This window comes from Coenobita brevimanus, chromosome 100 (genome assembly GCF_032717465.1).
Source record: "Coenobita brevimanus isolate Jiangsu-jjx chromosome 100, ASM3271746v2, whole genome shotgun sequence".
Taxonomy (NCBI): Eukaryota; Metazoa; Arthropoda; class Malacostraca; order Decapoda; family Coenobitidae; genus Coenobita; species Coenobita brevimanus.
The window spans coordinates 18,603,796-18,626,141 of NC_137053.1; positions in this window are offsets into that span (position 1 = coordinate 18,603,796).

The window sequence follows — 22,346 nt, forward strand, 5'->3', positions numbered from 1 at the left end:
CGCGCGCGATTAATATGAGCCACTTCAGACATTATGTGTGCTGTAGCCTCTTTCCTTGTTTATTGGAATAACGGCCGAGATAGACGCTGGGAGAACCGAATTGAACATTGGAATGGATAGGGTTAGGTGTACAACTTATTGTCACTGATGAATAAAAGGAAGAGTTGGTGGGCGGACAGAGCCCTGAGGGACACCTGTGTTTGTAGTCCATGGAGAACAGTGACCATCTACCACAGCAGCTTTAGAACGACCAGAAGGGAAGCTAGATATGAAAGCACAGATAGCAGGATAGAAACCGCAATGGGCAGTTTGGAAATTAAATATTTATGCCAGACTCGATCGAAAGCCATGCCAAGTGCAATGGCAAAGATTTTGCCAAAGTTTCGAAAGAAGGATGACCAGGAGTCTGAAAGGTAGGTGAGAAGATCGCCGATGAAGAGACCCTGGCGGAGCCCATACTGACGATCGGAAAGAAGGTTGTGAAAAGGAAGGTGCTTTATTTTTTGAAAGAATAAATTCAAAAAAAATTTATATACAGGATTTTAAAGCAACTGAGCGATAGTTAGAATTCTGGGAATGGTCACTTTTCTTTGGGACTACCTGAATGAGAGCAAAATCCCAGCAAGGATGAAACGTACAATCTGACAAAGGCGAAAGAGTTTACCTAGGCAGGGTGTAATCACAATAGCACAGTTCTTGAGGACAACAGGAAGGACCCCATCAGGCCAATATGCCTTGACAGTATTGGGGTCAGTGATGGCAGAAAATGCATCAGTTGAAGAAATTTTAATGTCAAGCATGAGGAAGTCAGAGGGAGGAGTTGATGGAGGAACAGCACCAGAATCGACTAAGGTGGAATTGGAGGAAAACAATATTCTGGAATCAATTCCAACGTACAATGCGAGAGCTGTCCGATTTTAAAAGAATGACAATTTACTACTAAGATATTACTACTACATCCACTACTACTACTACCGCTATTGCCACTACTACTACTACTACTAGTAGTAGTAGTAGTTAGATAGAAGTAGTAGTAGTAGTAGCAGCATACTAATATGATGACTCAATGTGTCCTCAGGTATTATCGCTTCACATATGCTACCATTGTCATCATGTGGCTTTTTACATCGGGATATTAGCTTCTTAATATTATTTTGTAATTCTTTCAAATCGGCATGCATAGTGCAGGATTGGGTATGCAGTTTCCATGTTTTAAGAATATGTTTCGTCTTGTTACAGGTAATTTAACACCCCCAAAATTTTGGAGTATTATGAGTGCAACATAATTCTTCATTTTGTTCATAATATTATGATTAGATATTAGTTTCCCACTACTGATCTAGAAGACGATAGAGTAATCTGTGTATTAACTTATCGCATATATATATATATATATATATATATATACAGTAGTAGAAGTCCGATTTTTCGGCATCTATGGGACCAGGCAAGTGCCGAAATATCAAAATTGCCGAATTATCGAAAACCCTACCCACTCAGTACCTTGTATGTTTCGGTGAACACTATCATCATTACTCATATCATTACAAATGTGTTTGGAGAGAGTACTGTATACTGTTTGATACTGTACAATACAGTACTGTAATGAATACAGTACTATACATGAATATGAAAAATAAAGAAATTAGTGAACATACTGTATATAAATGTAATGGTACAGTAGGCCTACAAGTTCACATGCACTTACCTAAACTTATAGTAGGTTCCTTATTTACATATGTACAATAGAAGGGGTTGATTGGAGTCTGCTACTGCTGGAAGAAGTCCACATCTTATGTGTACGCTTCTTGCTAACACCAGTTAACTTTCCAAATGTGGAGGCCATTTTCAAAGCACGCAGAAGATGTTTATACTGTTCACAGCACACGGCTGGTCCACTCAGGTGTTACAAAGCTCCTGTCTGATGTTACGGTGCTTACAGCACACTCGAATAGTAATTTCAGAGGTATTTCGGTATGAAGTTCACAAAGCACACAGAAGAATCAAGAGAAGTCGGCAGCAGCACGGCAACAACTCGGAAGAATGGCGAAACAGATTCTCTTTCCCATGCTAGACTCACTACATGTTTGTCCTCTCTTTATGCTATAGGAGAAAGAGCTAGCCTCTGAGCTTCATGGCAGTGGTAGACTCGTTCCATCACTTTCACTATCTCACTCACTAAGGCGGGTAAAGGCGGGTAGCTAGCTGGCGAGCCTCATGGAGAATTTCAAGACTGAAGAAAAAAATCGGAGAATCTGCCGAACGATCGGAGATTTTCGTAAATGGGACTATTTCTCAAAACTGCCGAAATGTCAGATTTGCCGGGGAATTGGATGCCGAAATATTGGACTTTTACTGTATATATTGCTGAATGTATAATGAGTCAATATTATAGACCGGTGATATTTATATGAACACTGGACGATGATTTGTTTTAGGATATGACGATACATATTCTCCCATATTCCCTTTTTCGTTACTACTAAAAATAGTATAACCAGACAAATCGTATTTCACTCAAAAGTTTGTCTGTTCCCTATTTATGCAAGACTTGGAAATTCCAGATCTATCATAGTCATTATCTAAGGCATAATAATTCTCCACTTCAGTAAGTTTCTATTGCAGACCAAGCATTTGTAATTTAAAAAAAAATAAATAAAATAACGGTTCCACTTCTCAGACACATGGTGTTTCAGGTATCAATTCTGCATCTATTACAGTTTATGTTAACTCGTGTCTATCCCCTGCATGTTGTGCGTTTTTTCTCCATAAAATGAGCTCAGCATCATTCAAGGAAACGGGACAAGACGTGCTTAATTGACTGCGCTTATGCAAAGACCCACTGAGGAAGTGTAACGGGACGTGAAAAACAAGAAGAAGAAGAAGAAGAAGAAACTGAGAGGAGACAAATGTGAGCGGCTATTGTCGGAGAGGAAGAGAAAGAAAGTTATATGACAGTGTGAGGGTAGATGGTCAAAGAATGGGCGTGGATAATTACCGATAACTGATAATTATATATTTTAAACTAATGCTCAATGTTTAGAGCATGTGTTTTCTTTATTATATATGTGTATGTTAAGGGTAAAACGTCACGATTTGCATACATGTATATCTGTTTGTCTGTCTATCTATCTGTCTATCTATCAATGAGATAATGTACAGGCTGGATGTAAGGAAGATTGAGTGATGAAAGGAAATAAGGGAAAATATATATATATAAAAAAACATGAAAATACGTTAAGATGGGAGATAAGAGGAGACGGGAGAGTAAGCCAATGGAACCGTACATGAATAGTGTAAAATTACGAAATGAGAGCCTAACTTGCAATAGAGGTAGTTTATGTCACGCGTGTACAGGCAGAACACAAGCGAAAAAGGTCAAAAATCCAGTGGGTGCATAGAAACAGGGGATTAACTTTATGAAGGTGGTGGCTCGGACATTTTTTTTTCAGGACAGAACATTTCCATTGCCATATTAGTAGGAGTTTCTCTCTCTCTCTCTCTCTCTCTCTCTCTCTCTCTCTCTCAATAGCAATCAGTTATTCAAGCTGGTGGCAAGGAAGCGACGCGAAAATGAATACATGTGTATTTTATTTATTTTTTTTCCGGATCTTGTATCTTCCTTGATGGTCATATTTGTATTCTGTCTGGCAGTCCTGTTTTAAAAGGTCTACTCTGTGTGTGTGTGTGTGTGTGTGTGTGTGTGTGTGTGTGTGTGTGTGTGTGTGTGTGTGTGTGTGTGTGTGTGTGTGTGTGTGTGTGTGTGTGTGTGTGTGTGTATTGGATTTCCTTAGATGGCTTTTAGTACCATTACCTTATCGCCGTCTGTCAGGTGACGTGATTAATGTTTTATGTTTGCTAACTCCACACGATTTTATACAGCTTTGAAAGTGTTCTTATAGTAACGAGGTAAAATGGGGAAGAAAGACAATTAGCCAACCTCTCCTTTTCGAAAAATCTCACCCAAGCTGAAAATAATCCTCCTGAGACAGCAGGAAAAGACCATAAGATACTGAATCGAACTGGCAAGGATAAACAACAGTTTCCTTTTCAGCTATACAGTCACATGCAACTTCGGATTAACCTAAACACTTATGCACGCCTTCTCCTTTTCCTTGGCTTTAAATTTACCGTCACATTCACATCTATCAATACCTTTGCTTTCACCGTCACCTTTGCTTGCACCTTTAACTTTACTATTGCCTTTATCATTCTCTTTATACCTTTATCTTAACGTTAAGCTTCGTCTTTATCATAACTTTACCTACACCTATATAATTACTTTTATACCTTCATCGTTATCTTTATCATCACTTTCACTTTCTCTTTCCTTACCTTCGTACTCTCTCTCTCTCTCTCTCTCTCTCTCTCTCTCTCTCTCTTTCCATACAGTGTATATATATATATATATATATATATATATATATATATTAGTATTTAAAAAGTGCCTTGTACATATGTCAAAGGACTTTAGCGATTTTCAATTTCTACTCGTTTCTTCTTCCTGCTGTATTTTGAAGAAAAGTTATACAAATTAAATCATGCCCACATTGTTAAACTGACTGGTTTTCTGCCAATCTAGTGGCGCTTGCCAAGTTACCCAATACCAGAAATGAATGGCTGAACTTTGGCACCATTAGTAAGGGGCAAACATATTTTCACCTCTTCGATGGGATGGACAGTATTGGAAAAGAACTGCGTGTTTTATCTGCAGCTAGATAATTTTATCTCGAGATCCTCCACATAAAACACATCATCATCATCATCATCATCTAGACCTATTCCACTCTGGGGCAGGATGAGGAGTAGCAATGTCCAGAGAGCCCAAATTTGCCCAATCCAATGGGCCACGCTTCCATTCACTCATCACTCAAGCCCCCGGAATCTTGGCTCTATCGGATACGGCAAAAACATTCACCATGTTTTATAGCTTCACATAAACGTGTCCGATATAGAGTCAATCACAAGGGGTGCCAAAACCCCTGATCATGCACATCTCCTCACAACATTCATCCAGCCTGCTCGATCTTTTGTCAGTTCCCTAGCCTCACCGACTTCCAAACCTCTTTTCCTCACACACTCATCCACCATATCTCTCCACCTTCTCCTTGGCCTACCTCGCCTCCTCCCTCCTTCAAATTCGCTCAGATATACATTTTTCACCACTCCGTTGTTATCCATTCCCTCTCTCTTCGATTCTGGTGTCCACCGACTTCCTCACTCCACATCTTTCACGAATCACATTATTTCGTATCCTATCCACCCTCTGTACTCCACATACATTCCTCAGCAGTCCCATCTCCACTGCTCTTACTCTTGACTTTTCATATTCATGCCACACCATAGTCTCACATCCATATGTTAAAGTCGGCACTAACACTCCTTCATGCAAGCCTCGTGCAGGTTCAACACTTAATCCTCTGTTTCTTATCAAGGGCTTCATTGCACCAGCTACTTTTTTCCTTGTGACTCTCTACTTTCAACTGCTTTTGCACATTTTCCTCTTTTTTTCTATCACTGTACCCAGGTATTTGAACTCTCTCACCAATTCCAGTCTCTCTCCATTCACTGTAACATCGCACTGGGAGCCACCTTCTCTCCAAATAACCATCATTTTACTCTTTTGTACATTTACCCCCAAGGCACGACGCTCACAGACATCAGCAAAACTCTGCACTAGCCTACCAAGTTCTTGTCTAGTATTTGCAAGCAGTACTGCACCATCAGCATACAACAAATTTGAGATATTCCATGTATCACCATTCATTACCAACGCCATCCCTCTCTCCATTACTCGTGTTTTTACTTCTCTCATTACCCCATCCATATATATATTGAACAACCATGGGGACATCACACAACCTTGTCGCACGCCCACACCGATCGTGAACCATTCACTTAGATGCCCATTAACCCTTACACATGCTTCACTACAGTCATAAAAACTCTTGACGGCATCTAGCATCTTACCATCTACACCACACATGCGCAAAATTTTCCACAATCCTTCTCTGTCTACTTTGTTATACGCTTTCTCCAGATCCATGAATGCCATAAACACCTTATGGTCCTTCTCACAAGCCTTCTTTGCTATCTGTCACACTGCAAATATTTGATCTACACATCCTCTGCCACTCCTAAAGCCACCCTGTTCATCATTCACTGGGACTTCTGATATCTCTCTTATTTTTTCTGTGATAATTCCTCCATATACCTTCCCTACCACACTCAATAAACTAATGCCACAATAATTCTTGGACTCACTTCACTCACCTTTATTTCTGTACAGGGGTACAGTCACAGCCTTTTTCCACTCTGCTGGCATAGCTTCACTTTTCCATGCCTCCAACAAGCACTTCATTCCACTCTCTCCACTACACTTAATCATCTCTGCATACACCTCATAAACCCCAGCTGCTTTCCCATTTTTCAGCCGCATCGCGGTACTCTTCACCTGTGCGAGTGTCACGTCTCTTGGCACTTCATTCCTTCTATGCACACGCCCCAAACCAATCATGTTTACTGCCGCTCTCCTCTCTCTATTCCCATTCATCAGGCTATCAAAATACTCTTTCCAGCGAGAAATTATCGTTCCAAATACTCTTTCCAAAAACGAATATAAAATTGTTACTTATCTACTTGAGATTTTCAAAAACAGGGAGCTTGAAATATGTTCACAGTTATGTCAATTTATTAAGGATGAGAATTTGAGAAGTATTATTATAACACACTGCCTTCTCACGAATGTGTTCATTTACATGTGGTTAAATATTTTACTTTTTAATACACATTGATGGGTCAAAGAAATTGGTGGAAACTGGAATCTAGAAATGGAGTTCTATAAAAAAAAAAAAAAAAACACGCTAAGAAATAGATGCAATATAAAAAAAGTTCTTTCAGACCTACACAACTTCCAACTTTTTTTTTTATTTATGCGAGGAAGAAGGAACCAAAGGCCATGAGCCCGCAGTAACAGTTCCTTCCAAGAGAAAAACAAAATACAACAGAGAGCCAAATTCAAGATCCAATCATTTTGAGATGCCTGGACATACTGCGTTGGAAGACTGGAGATCATAGGCAACAGGAAATACAGACAGAGGGAGACAGTTCCAGAGATGACCTGTTGCATAAATGAAAGACTGGGAGTAACGGTTAACTCTTGCATTAGAGAGTTGGACAGAAAAGGGATGAGAGTTTGCTGCCAGACGGGTGCTACGCGCCCGTCGTAGAGGTGGAGGAATGCAAGCAGAAAGTTCAGAGGAGCAGTGACCATTAAAGTAGCGATAGAAAATAGGTAAAGATGCAACAGTGCGGCGAAGAGACAGAGGTTGAAGGGAGTCAGTAAGAGGAGGAGAGTTAATGAGACAAAAAGCCTTTGACTCCACCCTGTTGAGAAGAGCTGTATGTGGGGAGCCTCCCCACACATGAGAGTTGTACTCCACACAGGGGCGGATAAAACCCCTGTATAGAGTCAACAATTGTGCAGGGGTAAAGAAAGAGCGGAGTCGGCTTAGCACACCCAATCTCTTGGAAGCAGATTTTACAAGAGATGTAGTATGATCTTTCAAAGATAAGTCCCGAGTAAATGAAACCCCAAGTATGTTCAAGGATGATGCAGGATTAAGCTGAATATCATTAAACATTAGTGGGTATACCTGTGGAAGATTTTGTCGGGTTGATAGATGTAAGAACTGAGTCTTAGATGCATTAAAAACAACCATATTATTTTTACCCCAGTCAGAGATACGAGCCAAGTCAGACATTAGGTGTGCCATAGCCTCATCCCATGTTTGTTGAAGTAACTGTTGAGATGGGCGTTGCGGGAACCGAATGGAAAGGTGAAGGGTGGAGTCATCAGCGTATGAGTGGATAGGGTTAGATGTACAGCTTAGAAGATCATTGATGAATAAAAGGAAGAGAGTTGGTGATAGGACAGAGCCCTGAGGAACACCACTGTTGATAGATCTAGGAGAAGAACGATGGCCGTCTACAACAGCGGCTATAGAACGACCAGAAAGGAAGCTAGCGATGAAGGCACAGATAGAAGGATAGAAACCATAGGAGGGCAGTTTGGAAATTAAAGATTTATGCCAGACTCGATCGAAAGACTTTGAGATGTCAAGTGCAATGGCAAAGCTTTCGCCAAAGTCCCAAAAGGAGGATGACCAGGAGTCTGAACGGTAGGTGAGAAGATCGCCAGTGGAGCGTCCCTGACGGAACCCGTACTGACGATCGGAAAGAAGGTTGTGATAGGAAAGATGCCTTAAAATTTTTCTATTGAGAATTGACTCAAAAACTTTTGAAATACAGGACGTTAAAGCAATTGGACGATAGTTGGAGGGTTGGGAGTGGTCACCCTTCTTTGGGACTGGCTGAATGAGAGCAACCTTCCAGAAAGAAGGAAAGGTACAAGTTGACAGACAAGGGCGAAAGGGTTTGCCTAGGCAGGGTGTAAGCACAGAAGCACAGTTCTTGAGAACAACAGGAGGGACCCCATCAGGCCCATATGCCTTGTTAGTACTGAGGCCAGTGATGGCAGAAAATATATCAGCTGAAGAAATTTTAATGTCAGCCATGAGGAAGTCAGAGGGGGGAAGTGATGGAGGAACAGCACCGGAATCGTCTAATGTGGAATTGGAGGAGAAAGTCTGTGCGAAGAGATCTGCTTTATCAGTAGAAGAAATAGCTACAGAACCATCAGAGTAGAAAAGAGGCGGGAAGGATGATGAGGTAAAGTTGTTAGAAAGATTTTTGGCAAGGTGCCATAAGGAGCGAGAAGAATTCGAGTTGGAGAGTTGAGAGCATTTAGTATGGATGAAATTATTTTTAGTAGAGCGAAGAACAGACTTAGCACGATTCAGAACAGAAACGTAAAGATGATGTGATTCAGGGGTGGGTTGGCTCCGGTACCTTTTGTAGGCCCTCTCCTTGTTGCGGACAGCATTAGAACAAGCGTGATTAAACCAAGGCTTTCTTGCGTTAGTCAAAGGATATGAGAAAGGAATGTATGCTTCCATGCCTGAGAGAATAACCTCTGTTATGCGCAAGGCACACTCAGATGGCTCACGGCCATGGAAGCAACAATCATTCCAGGGAAAATCAAAGAAGTACTGCCTGAGGGCCTCCCAGTCCGCGGCTCCAAAATGCCACAGACAACGTTTCCCTGAAGGGTCCACAGGCCGTACCAGAGTGATAGGACAGGTTAAGGTGATAAGGCTGTGATCGGAGGAGCCCAATGGAGAGAAAAGATTAACAGAGTAAGCAGAAGGATTAGTTGTGAGGAAGAGGTCAGGTATATTGGAGCTCTCTCCAAGGCGGTCAGGGATACAGGTAGGGTGCTGTACAAGCTGCTCTAGGTCATTAAGGATAGAAAAGATGTAGACTTGTTCACCAGGTGGATCAGTGAAAGGAAAGGAGAGCCAAAGGTGGTGGTGAACATTGAAATCTCCTAGAATGGAGATTTCAGAGAAAGGAGAAATGGATAGAATGTGTTCCATAGTAGAAGTAAGATAGTCGAAGAATTTTTGATAGTCAATAGAATTAGGGGATAAATAAACAGCACAGATATATTTAGTCAGAGAATGACAGGAAAGCCGAAGCCAGAGTGTAGAGAATTCAGAAGAATCGAGTTCAGGAACACGAGAGCAAGATAAGTCGTTGCGTATATATACACAACAGCCACCTTTGGCTTTGAAATGAGTATAGAGAAAGTAGGAGGATACAGAAAAGGGTTTGCTGTCAGTTGCCTCAGACAGCTGAGTCTCAGTCAGAAAAAGAAGATGAGGTTTAGAGGAGGAGAGGTGGTGCTCAACAGAGCGAAAGTTAGAGGAAAGGCCATGAATGTTGCAGAAATGGAGAAGAAGAGAGTCAGACAGTGGTTCCAGGCACCTCGAGTCGTCACCGGGAGAGGGGGCGGATGGTGGGGGCATTTATGGTCCCCCCCCCCTGGGGACTCCAAGGCTTGGTGATGAGACGCCATAATTTTGACTTTTGGAAAAGGAAGTGTAGTGTGTACTGTGCATGTAGTTTGGTGTAGATAGAGAAATTTGTACTGGAGAGCATGCTGGCATACTCTCTGTGTAACTGAGACACTGAAAAAGTTCAGCAAAGGGGGATGGTCAGGAGCTAATCCTGACGGCTGATGAAATGGGAGCTCCAGCACTCCCTGTCATCAGCTTTCCATCCACCTAAGGAGTACTGTCCTGCTCGACTGGTGCTACAGTCTACTCTACACCAGTCTTCCATCTCTTCCACCGTTTGCAGTTTACATATCCCAAATCCCAGCCTCATCCACTCATCACCAGGGACCTCCAACCACTCGACCAGATGCTTGTTTATGCTCCACACACTGCCTCTGCCAAGGCGTGAGTGTCAGTCGCCTTGGTAGAGCGTGTCAGATTTATTTACTTGTCGCTCTAGGAGAGCAAGAGGCAAACCTGGCTAGATTGGCAGAATATTAAGCTTTCAGCGGGCAGGACGTTTCGACTGAGTCTACTGCCATATTTTTCAGTAAGTGCTGTGTCTTTGACAGAATTACAGAAAACCTTACTTAGTATTGCAAAATATTATTTAATAAAGTAATTTTTTCACCAAATCGTTCTTATCACGTTAAAACGATTTCTGAAGTGTAGTTAAAATATTGGCGTATAGCATGAATCGTATATTGAATTTGTGTATCCCCCAGACTGGGACTATATTAATACATGCATGAGGAATCTACTTACAATAAAAATAATAATCATATTAACCCAGAGACGGTTTTTAGAGTAACTTTCAACAGATATACGAGTATCCATCTATCTACCCCTCCTCCACCTGTGTGTGTGTGTGTGTGTGTGTGTGTGTGTGTGTGTGTGTGTGTGTGTGGAGATTGTATAACATGGGCACGTGATAAGTATGATGAATAATACTTGTAGAAGAGATTAAAAATTGGAATACCGAGCTTTCGTCTATAGTGTGTTTCAAGACATATGGGGAAAAGGTCGTTGTATACCCAACCGTGAACTTTCGTGGGTTACTAGTTATCAGTTACAACCTGTTCTTTTTACATTATAACAATAAAGCATCATGAATCTTACCTCTAAACTGATACAAAAATATGTTAGTAATTAACCTACGTATGTACATAGTTAAAATAACTAAAACTATTAAATAAATGCACTCATTATTTATTCAAGTTATGTGGGGGAACAACAACTTAAGCCTTTTCTTCTTTTGTTCACCTCCCCTTGCCTCCCACTCTTCGTCTGACCTCATCATATTTTGCCGTGCACTTTACCCACCCACATTACGATCAACCACCTGAAAAGGATATAGATACTCAGTATTCGCACATTTCACTGCTCTACAGTCTTATTATTTACAAGATTCCATAATCTTCCTTATTTTTTTCTCTGTCAGTAGTCTTGGGAGTGTTATCTGTTGTATATAAGCCTTCAATAATATTCATGGTCTTACTTTTCCTGATCAAAGTGCATTCTGTAATTATTCTCTCTATGCTAGAGCTAGATTTGTAGATGTTTCTTGTTTTATTCCAGCCACTAGTATGGTCATATTTCTTTGTGTGCTTTAATGTACTACTAGATTCAAGCGATGTTTTAACTAAATATATACGAGGTTTGTCCAGAAAGTATCCAGCCATAATATGGCCTACCTAGGACAATGGTCCCTTAGTCGCTTTCAAAGTAGCATACTCCCCATGGGACCTACACACTTTTTGCAGAGTCTCTTCCACTTTTGAAAACAGTATGCAAAGTCTTCTTTCGGGATCTCCATGAGCTACCTCTTAATATTCTTTATGTTGCCCATAGTCTATAATCTCCTCACTTTCAACGATGATTTTAATTTTTGGAGAAGCCAGAACTTGCAGGGAGCCAAATCTGGGCTGTAAGAGGCCTGAGAGACGTAAGTGATGCGATGTTTTCAACAACAAAAAAAAAAAAAATCCACGAGACATGGAGAATGAGTGGGCGCATAGTCATGCTGAAGCTGCCAGTCACAACATGCCCACAACTGCGGCCATTTTCTTCTTAAGAACTCCATATTCTTTGGAGTTCTTGTTGGTATTGTAGATATTGTTTCCTTTTTTTTTGAGGGGGGGGGTTGGATATAGAGGGCTTGCATTCCAAGACTGTTCAGGGTAAAGCTTTGCAATTTCCAGCAGTGATCTGTCTTGGTTTCAGGCTTCTTTTGGCTTTTTTTTTTCCCCTAGCACCAGCACTCACTGTTATTATTATTTTTTTTTTTTTCAAATTTTGCTCTCCTGCACAGCAAAAATTACAGAATTGATTGTTTTGCATATGTTCCAGTATGTAATAGTCAGCAAATACTAGTGCACCTGGTTATTGATACTGAGATCCAACAAATACTTTTTCATATATTGCGGAAAATCAAAATGGTTTTCTCATGCCTCAAAGTGCTGAACTGGAAAGTATTTGGCCGATTTTGACCAAACTCGATGGATATGTAGTTGGTCACGGGTGAACATGATGTGCGTAGTCTGAAGAATCATTATCTTCATCACAAGGCAGCATGTTGAAATCCTTAAAAAAATAATAATAATAATAATCATACCACAAGCTCCTTAATATTAGGGTTACAGTGATAATAAAAGTATTTTCAGAATCTTAAGAGAGTCTGTCAATTATGACATGTTGGAAATGGTCAATACACAGTCCTGATTAAACGCCATAGACATGATAAGGACTTACTAAAAGATGACAACCAAGGACCGGACAATGGACATAGTACAGATCGCAACATGGAATGTAAGGAGTGCGAAGGATGAGGTGAAAGAGAGAGAGATTGTCCAGGTGCTTGAGGGTGCGAAAGTGGATGTATGTGTTGTAACTGAAACTAAATGGGGAGGAGAGAGTGTGAGAGAATGGGAGTATGGATGGGGTATATGTGCAGGAGTAGGTAAGAATGAGAGGGCAAAAGAAGGAGTGTGTATTGTTGTGAATCAAAGATGAAAGAAGAACATAAGAGAGTATGGATCAGTTGGGTCAAGGATTGTGTGGGTAAGATTGAAAGTTGGAATACAAACGTGGGCGATTGTGAGCGTGTATGGGCCAACACAAGATCGTGCAAGCCGAGTGAGAGAAGAGTTCTGGACAAATGTGGAAGTGTGCATGGAAAAGTTTGGAAGGAATGAGAGAGGGTTTTTGATTGATGATATGAATGGTAAAGTAGGGAATGTGAAGGTGGATGGAATAGTTGGTGAGTGGGATATGCCTGCTGAGATAGATGAGAATGACAGTGCGTTAATGGACACTTGTGCCGGGAGGGGGTTGGTGATAGCCAATACCCTCTTCAGGCACAAAATGATCCACAGATATCCATGGAGAGTGATGAGAAGAGTGGGTGGTGACCTGAGTGAAAGGAAGTCAATGATTGATTATGTGTGTGTGGATGAAAGGATGCGAAGATGTGTAATGGATGCAAGAGCTTATAGAGGTTGGGGGAGTGGACTTTTTGACCACTACTTGGTGGTGGCCAGTATCAAGATCCAAGCCAGATGGAGAAATAGAAGAAGGGAAGGACAGGAAGAAGAAGTAGTTGTAAGGAGAGTGGAAAGGTTACAAGAGGATGAGAAAATGGCAGAATATAAGAGAGAAGCAGCAGAACGATTGGGTAAATATGAACTGGAGCTGATGTGGGACGTGGAAGGTGTGTGCAGGATATTCACAGAAGAAATATGTGCAGCATGTGATGTAGTGTGTGAGGTGAAGAGAAGTCGAAGGGGGGTGCAAGAAACAGCGTAGTGGAATGACGAGGCGAGACAGGCTGTGCAGGCTGTGATACAAAAAAAGAAAGCATACAATGAATGGATGAGAAATAGGGGCGTGGAAGAAGTTGAGAGGTGGAAGAGAGAGTTATATGTAGAAAGGAAGAGAGAGGTGAAAAGATTAGTAGGAGAGAGTAAGAAGAGAGTGGATGAGGAATTTGGACGTAATTTGAGTGTAAAGTGGAGGGACTGTAAGAAAATGTTCTGGAAAGAGGTGAAGAGAGTAAGACAGGGTGGCAGTGAAGTTAGCAGAGGAGTGAAAGATAAAAATGGTAGATTACTAGTGGAGAAAGGAGAAAACGTGGGCAGATGGAGAGAACACTTAAATGAATTGTTGAACATAGAGGATGGAAGGAATGCGAGAATAAGTGGCTGGGGAATGGCTAGGAGAAGGAGGGAGGTGAGAAGACAGGAAGAAATCAGTAGGATTGAAGTTGTGGAAGGAATGAAGAAAGTCAAATTGGGGAAAGCCCCAGGAATTGATGAAGTGTGTGATGAAATGCTGAAGCATGGGGGAGAGATAGTAGTAGAATGGATGTGGAAGATTTGCAGATTGGCCTGAGAGTTAGGTAGAGTCCCAGAGGATTGGAAGTCAGGTATAATTATTCCCTTGTACAAAGGAAAAAGGGCAAAAGAAGTGTGTGGTACTCATAGGGGCATTTGTCTTCTTAGTGTAATAGGAAAAGTGTATGGTAGGATACTTATTGACAGCGTTAGGGAAAGAACAGAGGAATTAGTTGGAGAAGAACAGGGAGGCTTTAGGAAGGGGAGAGGTTGTGTAGATCAGATATTCATTCTTAGATCTTTAGTGGAAAAGTTTTTAGAGAAGGGAAAGAAGTTGTATGCAGCTTTCATGGATTTGGAGAAAGCATATGACAGAGTGAATAGACAAAGATTGTGGAAAGTATTAAGAATATATGGAGTAGATGGGAAGTTGTTGAATGCTGCGAAGAGTATGTTTGATGGTGCTAAGGCTGCAGTGCGTGTGGATGGAAAACTATGTGAATATTTCTCTTTGAAGGGTGGGTTGAAACAGGGATGTGTCATGTCTCCATGGTTGTTCAATCTGTACATGGATGGGGTAATAAAAGAGGTATACACACACACACACACACACACACACACACACACACACACACACACACACACACACACACACACACACACACACACACACACTCACGGCTACTCCTATGGTATATTAGATATGTAGGTCTTGGTTAGAACAAGTGTTTGTAACCTTTTTGCACGTTGATGGTGCATTAAAGGGTATGCCCAGATAGCTGCGCCGTTAACAAAATTGCTAAAGAAGGATGCGTCTTTTGTGTGGGCTGATGAACAGGCAACCGCATTCACAGCACTGAAAACTGCTCTAGCGCAATCACCAGTTTTGGCATTCCCTGATTATTCTAAACCATTTCTTCTCTGTACTGATGCTTCCGGAGTAGGCCTAGGTGCCGTTCTCATGCAATATGACTCCGAAAAGAAAGAAACGTGTCATTGCCTATGCTAGCCTTGTTCTAAACTCTGCGGAAAAGAATTACAGTGTAACTCACCGGGAAGCCCTTGCCGTGGTCTGGTCCCTAAAACATTTTCGCGACATCATCTACGGATATCCTGTTCACATCCAAACAGACCATATTCCCTTATGTGACTTGTTTCGGGGACCTAACCTTACCAGTCGACTTTCACGTTGGGCAGGCACTGTCACTGGCTATAATCCAACATTTGAATACGTTCCTGGAAAATCCAATGTCGTAGCCGATGCCCTCTCGTGGCATGTTGCCACTGTCTCAACTGGTTGCGACGTAAACTTGGCATTCAATTATGACACACTACATAGGTTCCAGCGTGAGGACCCCGTATGGTCACATATGTTCCCTAGAGTCAGGCGATGATTCTTCTCTGCCAAAGTTACCAGTCCCTGTATCTGATTTCTTCAACAGTGAATTGCTGTATAAAAACTCAGTACTGAAAGGTAACAACGTACCTCATCGCGAAGTTAAGCAAATAGTCATTCCAACAGACTTAATTCCTGCTGCCCTCCATTTAACCCACGACACCCCTCATGCATCACACCCTGGCAAAGACAGAAGCTTACGGCAAGCACGTCCGTCATATTTTTGGCCCACTATGCGAAAGGATATAGAAGCGCACTGCGATGCATGTTTATCATGTGCCCGTCACAAGGGGACAACCTGTCAACCTGCTCCTATATTGCAGTACCCAGTACCATCAAAACCTTGGCAAACTGTCTCTCTTGATCTTCTGAAGCTGGCTCGTACAGAATCTGGCTTCGTTTATCTGTTAGTGGCAGTCAATCATTTCTCTAGATTTGTTATCTTCGTTCCATTGCGTGAAAAGTCTGCTAACGCAGTAGCACATGCCTTTATTAATTCAGTTATTTTCCCTTTCACAACACCAGAAGTAATTTTAACTGATAACGGGTCAGAGTTCAATAATTCAGTACTGGAAAAAGTTTGTCTTCGATACGGAATTAAGAAATGCAATATAGTGGCCCATCATCGAGCCTCGAACGGCCTAGTAGAGTGCCAGAATAAAAAGATATTGGAGAGTCTGCGTCACATAGTGGGAGATCAGACTTCCACCTGGGATGAGTGGATTCCGCAGGTAGCTGCTTCAATTAATTCATCCATCAATAAGTCAATTGGAGAAACACCATTCTTAATCATATATGGCTTTGACAAAAGACTACCTTATTCACTGTCGCAATCCAAACCTAATCCGATTTACGACTACGATAACTATGTGCGAGTAAACCTATCCAACTTCCAGAAAATTCATGAATATGTTCAGGATAATCTGGCCCTTACAAATGAGGAGATGGTAGGTAACCAACATGCCGCTGCCACAGATGTTATCATCCAAGTAGGTGACTTAGTTTTTGCCCTAGATCGTGACAGAGAATCAAAATTAAACAGCAAATTCTTGGGTCCCTTCCGTGTCCTATCTCGTAAGGGTAATAAATTCGAATTAAGAGATCTGCACGAGGCAGAGACGACATGGGTGCATGCAGATCATCTCAAACGTGCATCAAAACTCATAGTCTTGGAGAAACCACTAAGAGAGACCACATCCCCACAACAAACTCCTACTCAGCCTTCTTCCTCTTCTCTAAACCTTCCTTCTGACACTACTATTCAGCCTTCCCCTACTGTTAATGACTATCGTGCCAAGTTGCGTTCTGCCGCTAAGTCTCTTGCATAACGTTATCATCTCACACTGTCGTTACCATCGGTATCAACATCACCTCTAAGATCACCTCATTTTATAGGAAAGATGCTGTGGGTCTACGTGCTGACAGTGCTAGCTCTGGTTGGGTCTGGATCGGGTGAGGACGATGGTGCCGTACAGCCCGGGGCCTTGGTTGGCGCAGGAGGCGAGGTAATGGTGATTAAGGATGTAGTCTCCTTGAGCTACGACCTAGAGCCGCTGGCCGCTGTGGCCATCGCCCTGCCTGACCTTGCACGTCAGCTAGACGATCTGCAGGGACTTTTGTCAGATATTAAAAGTCGACATCCCAGTGACACATTTTTGTACCCACTCTACCTACCCATCTGCTGGAAATTGGATTATATTTGTTATCAGTTCAACCATCTTCAAGATTCCTTCCCTCACCAAATGCCTGTGGGTCGCTCACGAGTGAAACGTGGACTTTTTGACCTTGGAGGAGAAATCCTCAGTGGATTATTTGGTGTAGCTACCACCCGTGAACTTTCTGGTTTCAAAAAGGACTTACTTCAATTAGCGAATGCCCTTGAGTCACAAGACAAAGTGTTACGTGTTCAACATTTTATGCTGCAACAGATGAGTCACCATTTACATGATGTTACTAGTACTTGAAATAATTTTACGATTATTCTTAATCGTGAAGTATCAAAGACTAATATTATTTCAGAGTTGATGTATGTTAAATTACATGTTGATAATTTGCAAGTTTCTCTGGACTCTCTTGTCTCCCAAGTTTCTAGCGTAATTCGTATTTTAGTCAATGCTGTTGATAGTTGTGTGACCCTAGATTTAGTATATCTCTCTGACCTTCGTTCTACTTTGGAATGGGCTCTCTTAACATTCGGCTTGCCTCCTATGATTCCATTTTCCTCTTTAGAACACTACGACCCAATACTAGAAGCCACATTCCTTACTAAAGATATAATTGTTCATATTCCTCTTCGTTCTTCCATCATACTCGATCTCTTTCACATCATTCCTTTTCCCTTCTGGTACAATAACTCCCTGGTACAAACCTGTCTCTTCAGAGTACTTTCTTCTCTCTCATGATCATCTCTATATTGCCTTCCTCTCCTCAAGTGACCTCGGTAGATGTGCCCTTCTCACACCCAACTCTCGAGTTTGTGCTGCGTACCTCCTAACAATGTTTCCTGGCAGCGTTGCTCCTTGCGAATCTGCCTTAATCCGTAACTTCTCAGTACAACCTGTCTGTACCTTTGTTCCGGCTCCCAAAGGCCAGGTACACCATGCTCGTCTAAATCACATCCGCTATTTCTTCTTTAGTGTCTCAACTCCTGTCAGTCTTATTTGTCCAGGGACCCCTGTCCGTTCAGTATCCGCAATTGGTTTATATAAGGCCCCTGATTACTGTACAGTAAAGTCTGAGTCTATAATAGCCCATGCCACAAATTATCACTTCGCACTTCGCTCCCACAAGTATGACATCTTCAAACCTATTAATACTACCTTTCATCTACCAACAGACAATCTTTCTATCACATCAGAGAACCTAAGTATGTTGAACTTTCTAAACCAATCTGATTTTATTATGAACCAGTTCTCTTCAGCTTTTAACCGATCCTGGTCACATCCAGTCTTTGTATTTCCTCCGGTTGTCTTATATTCTCTAGGTTTTATTACAGTTGTGTGTATCCTGTATTGTTGTCTCAAGCGAATGGACAAAAGGTTGCATGAGATCCGTTTAGCAACAAGGTTAGTGCGACAACCAAAAGACCTGGAGAATGGTAGTTCTGAGTAAAACTCATTTTGTGATTACATATGTACATAATTGTAAATTGACCAAACTGCTGTTTTTCCAACATGGCCATGTACTTCAAATATATTAATCCTTTCTTACATCCAGCTTTGTGAAGTATGTAGTAATATCTCATTTATTATTGTACACCCATGTAGTCCCGGTTGACTGTATACTCAGACCACTTACATTCTTGCCATATTATGATTTACTGTCTCACAACTGTCAGGAGACGCATTTTTTGATGAGGGGGAAAATTGTTTGTAACCTTTTTGTAAATATTATATAGTATGTAAATATAGTATGTAAGTAGTTGTAAGTAGAATCCAAGTAGGGCGTCACCGCCCAGTGTTATGTCTACGAGCATATGAGTCACGACTTCCGTAGTTGCACTGCCTCTCTCTATAGCCGGTGGGAGCCGGCGATCAGTAGCTGTTTGTACGGGTCTGGGGATGGACACGGATGCTGTCCGGTATTGCTGTATATTGATTCAAGACGGTGTTTAATATATTGTCAGAAAACTACTACAAGACTTTGCCTTCACCTGCAAGTGGCGTAAAGGGGGGCATTGACAGCATTAACACAAGAATCATGAGACATCTCTGCATATTCAATTAACGATGTGTTATTAATAACAATGCACAATTTACCACATTCACTCTTAATACTGTGCATATTTCAAAGACTGTACATCATACCGTATCTGATGTGCAAGTGTGGATTATTTTTTTTTTTACATTACCCGTCCTCGCCCAGGAGAGGGTCGGGGAAGGATATTGTTTTTACGTTGTTTGTCTGTTCGTTTGTTTGTCTATCTGTCTAACTGGTAACAACTTTACGGCAAAACTGCTGGTGTGATTCTGACTAAAATTACAGGGATGATGGGCTATGACCTTCTTATCACCTTATTAAATTTGGGGCCAAATTGGGCCAAGGCCCAGGCCGTAGGCCTAAAAAATGTAAAACAAAAGTAAAAAACATCGTATTTTCCTGCCCAAAACTCCTTTCAGATTCGTCATATCGACATGAAACCGATACCTAGAGGTGCATCTTTCAAATCTGCATCCTATAACATGTCTCATTACTTCAAGGGGGTCACCTGTCAGTTTACGGTAGGGGGGGTCAGTATCTGGTGGGTGGGGCCTAGAATTTCAAATGGGCAAAGAATCGTGAATTTTCCCCCGATTTACTCCAAATTTGGTATGTGACATCTTTGACTAGATATCCTGTTGTGTTTACACGTCAGCACTAAAATGACTGCCGGGGACGGGTTTGCTGTGCCTTGACACCGCTTCTTGTTCTAATCTAGAAAGTTACATTATCATCTGGAATATGGGGTGGTTTGAACAGTGCTTCAGTAATTTCCAAATTCTAGCTATTATTATTATTATTATTATTATTATTATTATTATTATTATTATTATTATTATTATTATTGTTGTTGTGGTCATTATTATGATTATTATAATTATTAATAGTAGTTGTAATAATAGTAGTTGTGGTGGTAGTAGCAGTAATAGCAGTACTACTACTACTACTACTACTACTACTGCTACTGCTACTGCTAAGCTACCATCAAGCAACAATATGACTCTCAGTATGATGTGCTCGTGAATCAAGAGCAACACATCGCTGAAAGAACGAAAGTTAAAGGCTATTATTATAGTTAGTCCCGGAAATATTTGTGGGACTAACTAATTGCCTTTCTATCACAAAATGTTTTTAAATACCACTACCTATGTTTCCATACCGTTATTGAGCCCACAAAATGACCACTTCTGACCAAATACTTGAAAAAAATAGTTTTGCATATTTTTGCGTGTCGTGATTTCCGACAATTTCGCGTCTTCTCGCCATGTGCAATGTCCAATAGTTTGATCTGATATTTTTCTGAAATTCCCTGGACTTACCCCGGTCTTACGGAAAGAAAAAGGTTCAATATTTGTTACCGTTCTCGCGAAAGAAACGAAAAAATGTGAAGAAAGACACACATATACACAGCTTCACTGCAATTTACTGCTGCTTGCCCGCCAAAATTTGCGGGACAAACTAATAAAATTTCCAGCACAAAATATTAGCAAATACCGCTATATTTCCTTCCATACCATTACTGAGTCCACAGTGACCAAATCTAACCGAAAGCCGAAAAAATTATTTTCGCATATTTTTTAGTATCCTGATTTTCGATAATTTCGCGCCGTCCTGTCAGGCGCGATGGCCATAAATTCTGTTTCGTGTTTTTGTGACACTCATTGGACGTACCCTGATCTAATGACAAAAAAATTGGTTGTTATCTATTCCTGTTCTCATGAAAGAAGCGCGCGCGCACACACACACACACACACACACACACACACACACACACACACACACACACACACACACACACACAGCTCAACTTTATAATTTAAACTATTGCTTGCTCGCAAATTTGCGGGACTAGCAAATAACCTTTCCATCACAAAATGTTTGGATATGCCGGTATCTTTGTTTCCATATCGTTATTGAGCCCACAGTGACAAATTCTGACAAAAATATCGATAGAAAAATTTCGCATATTATCAGGCATGGCGATTTTCGACAATTTGGCGCCTTTGCGTCGCACGCGATAGTCTTTTTTTGTATTTTTCTGACACTCCTTGGACTAACCCCGACATTATGGAAAAAGATTTAGGTCGATATATACTACTGTTCTCGTGCAAGAAACGAAAAAATGCGATTTCCAACCATTTCGCTCCCCATCGTCGGGCGATCGCCAAAACATTTTAGGTATTCTTTTTCACAGCCCATGAACTTACCCCCACCTAATGCAAAAATAATTAGGTCGATTTCAATCAACGTTCCCATGAAAGACGCGAACAAACTTGACTTTATTCTCTCTCTCTCTCTCTCTCTCTCTCTCTCTCTCTCTCTCTCTCTCACTCTCTCTCTCTCTCTCTCTCTCTCTCTCTCTCTCTCTCTCTCTCTCTCTCTCTATATATATATATATATATACATATATATATACCGGTTTATATAAAATCAGTTCACTTACATTCCTCTTCCACTGGGTCGTTGCTCTGTTCGTCAGTTTAATCCTTACCTCTTTTAATGTAAACTCTTTTCTCTCTTTTTTTTTTTTTTCTTTCCATGCCTGTAACCATTTCTCACAGCAATTTTCGTCATTTTCTTAAACACGTTCAGTTCTTTATTGTCTTCTTTGTATCTTAATTCTACTGGACTCAGTTACTTACGTTTCTTTGCATTTGTATCGTTCTTTTGAATCGTTATTTTAGTTGTATTTGATTTTTGCTGTTTACAAATTTTTCCCCCCTTCCTGCAACTCTCCCTTTACCGTTTTCCCAACTAGCTCTTTCCTTTCCAACTCATTTCGTCTTTGCTTCCTGTTCCGCTCTTTCTCTTCTAACCAGTAACTTTTATATCTCTCTCTTCCTACTCCATTCCTTTCTCTTTCTTTTCACTCCACCCTTCTTCCCTGTCTACTCAATTTTCCAGTATCTCCTCCTTTGACTTCATATCCGTTTTTCTCTCTCATTTTATTTTCATTCCACT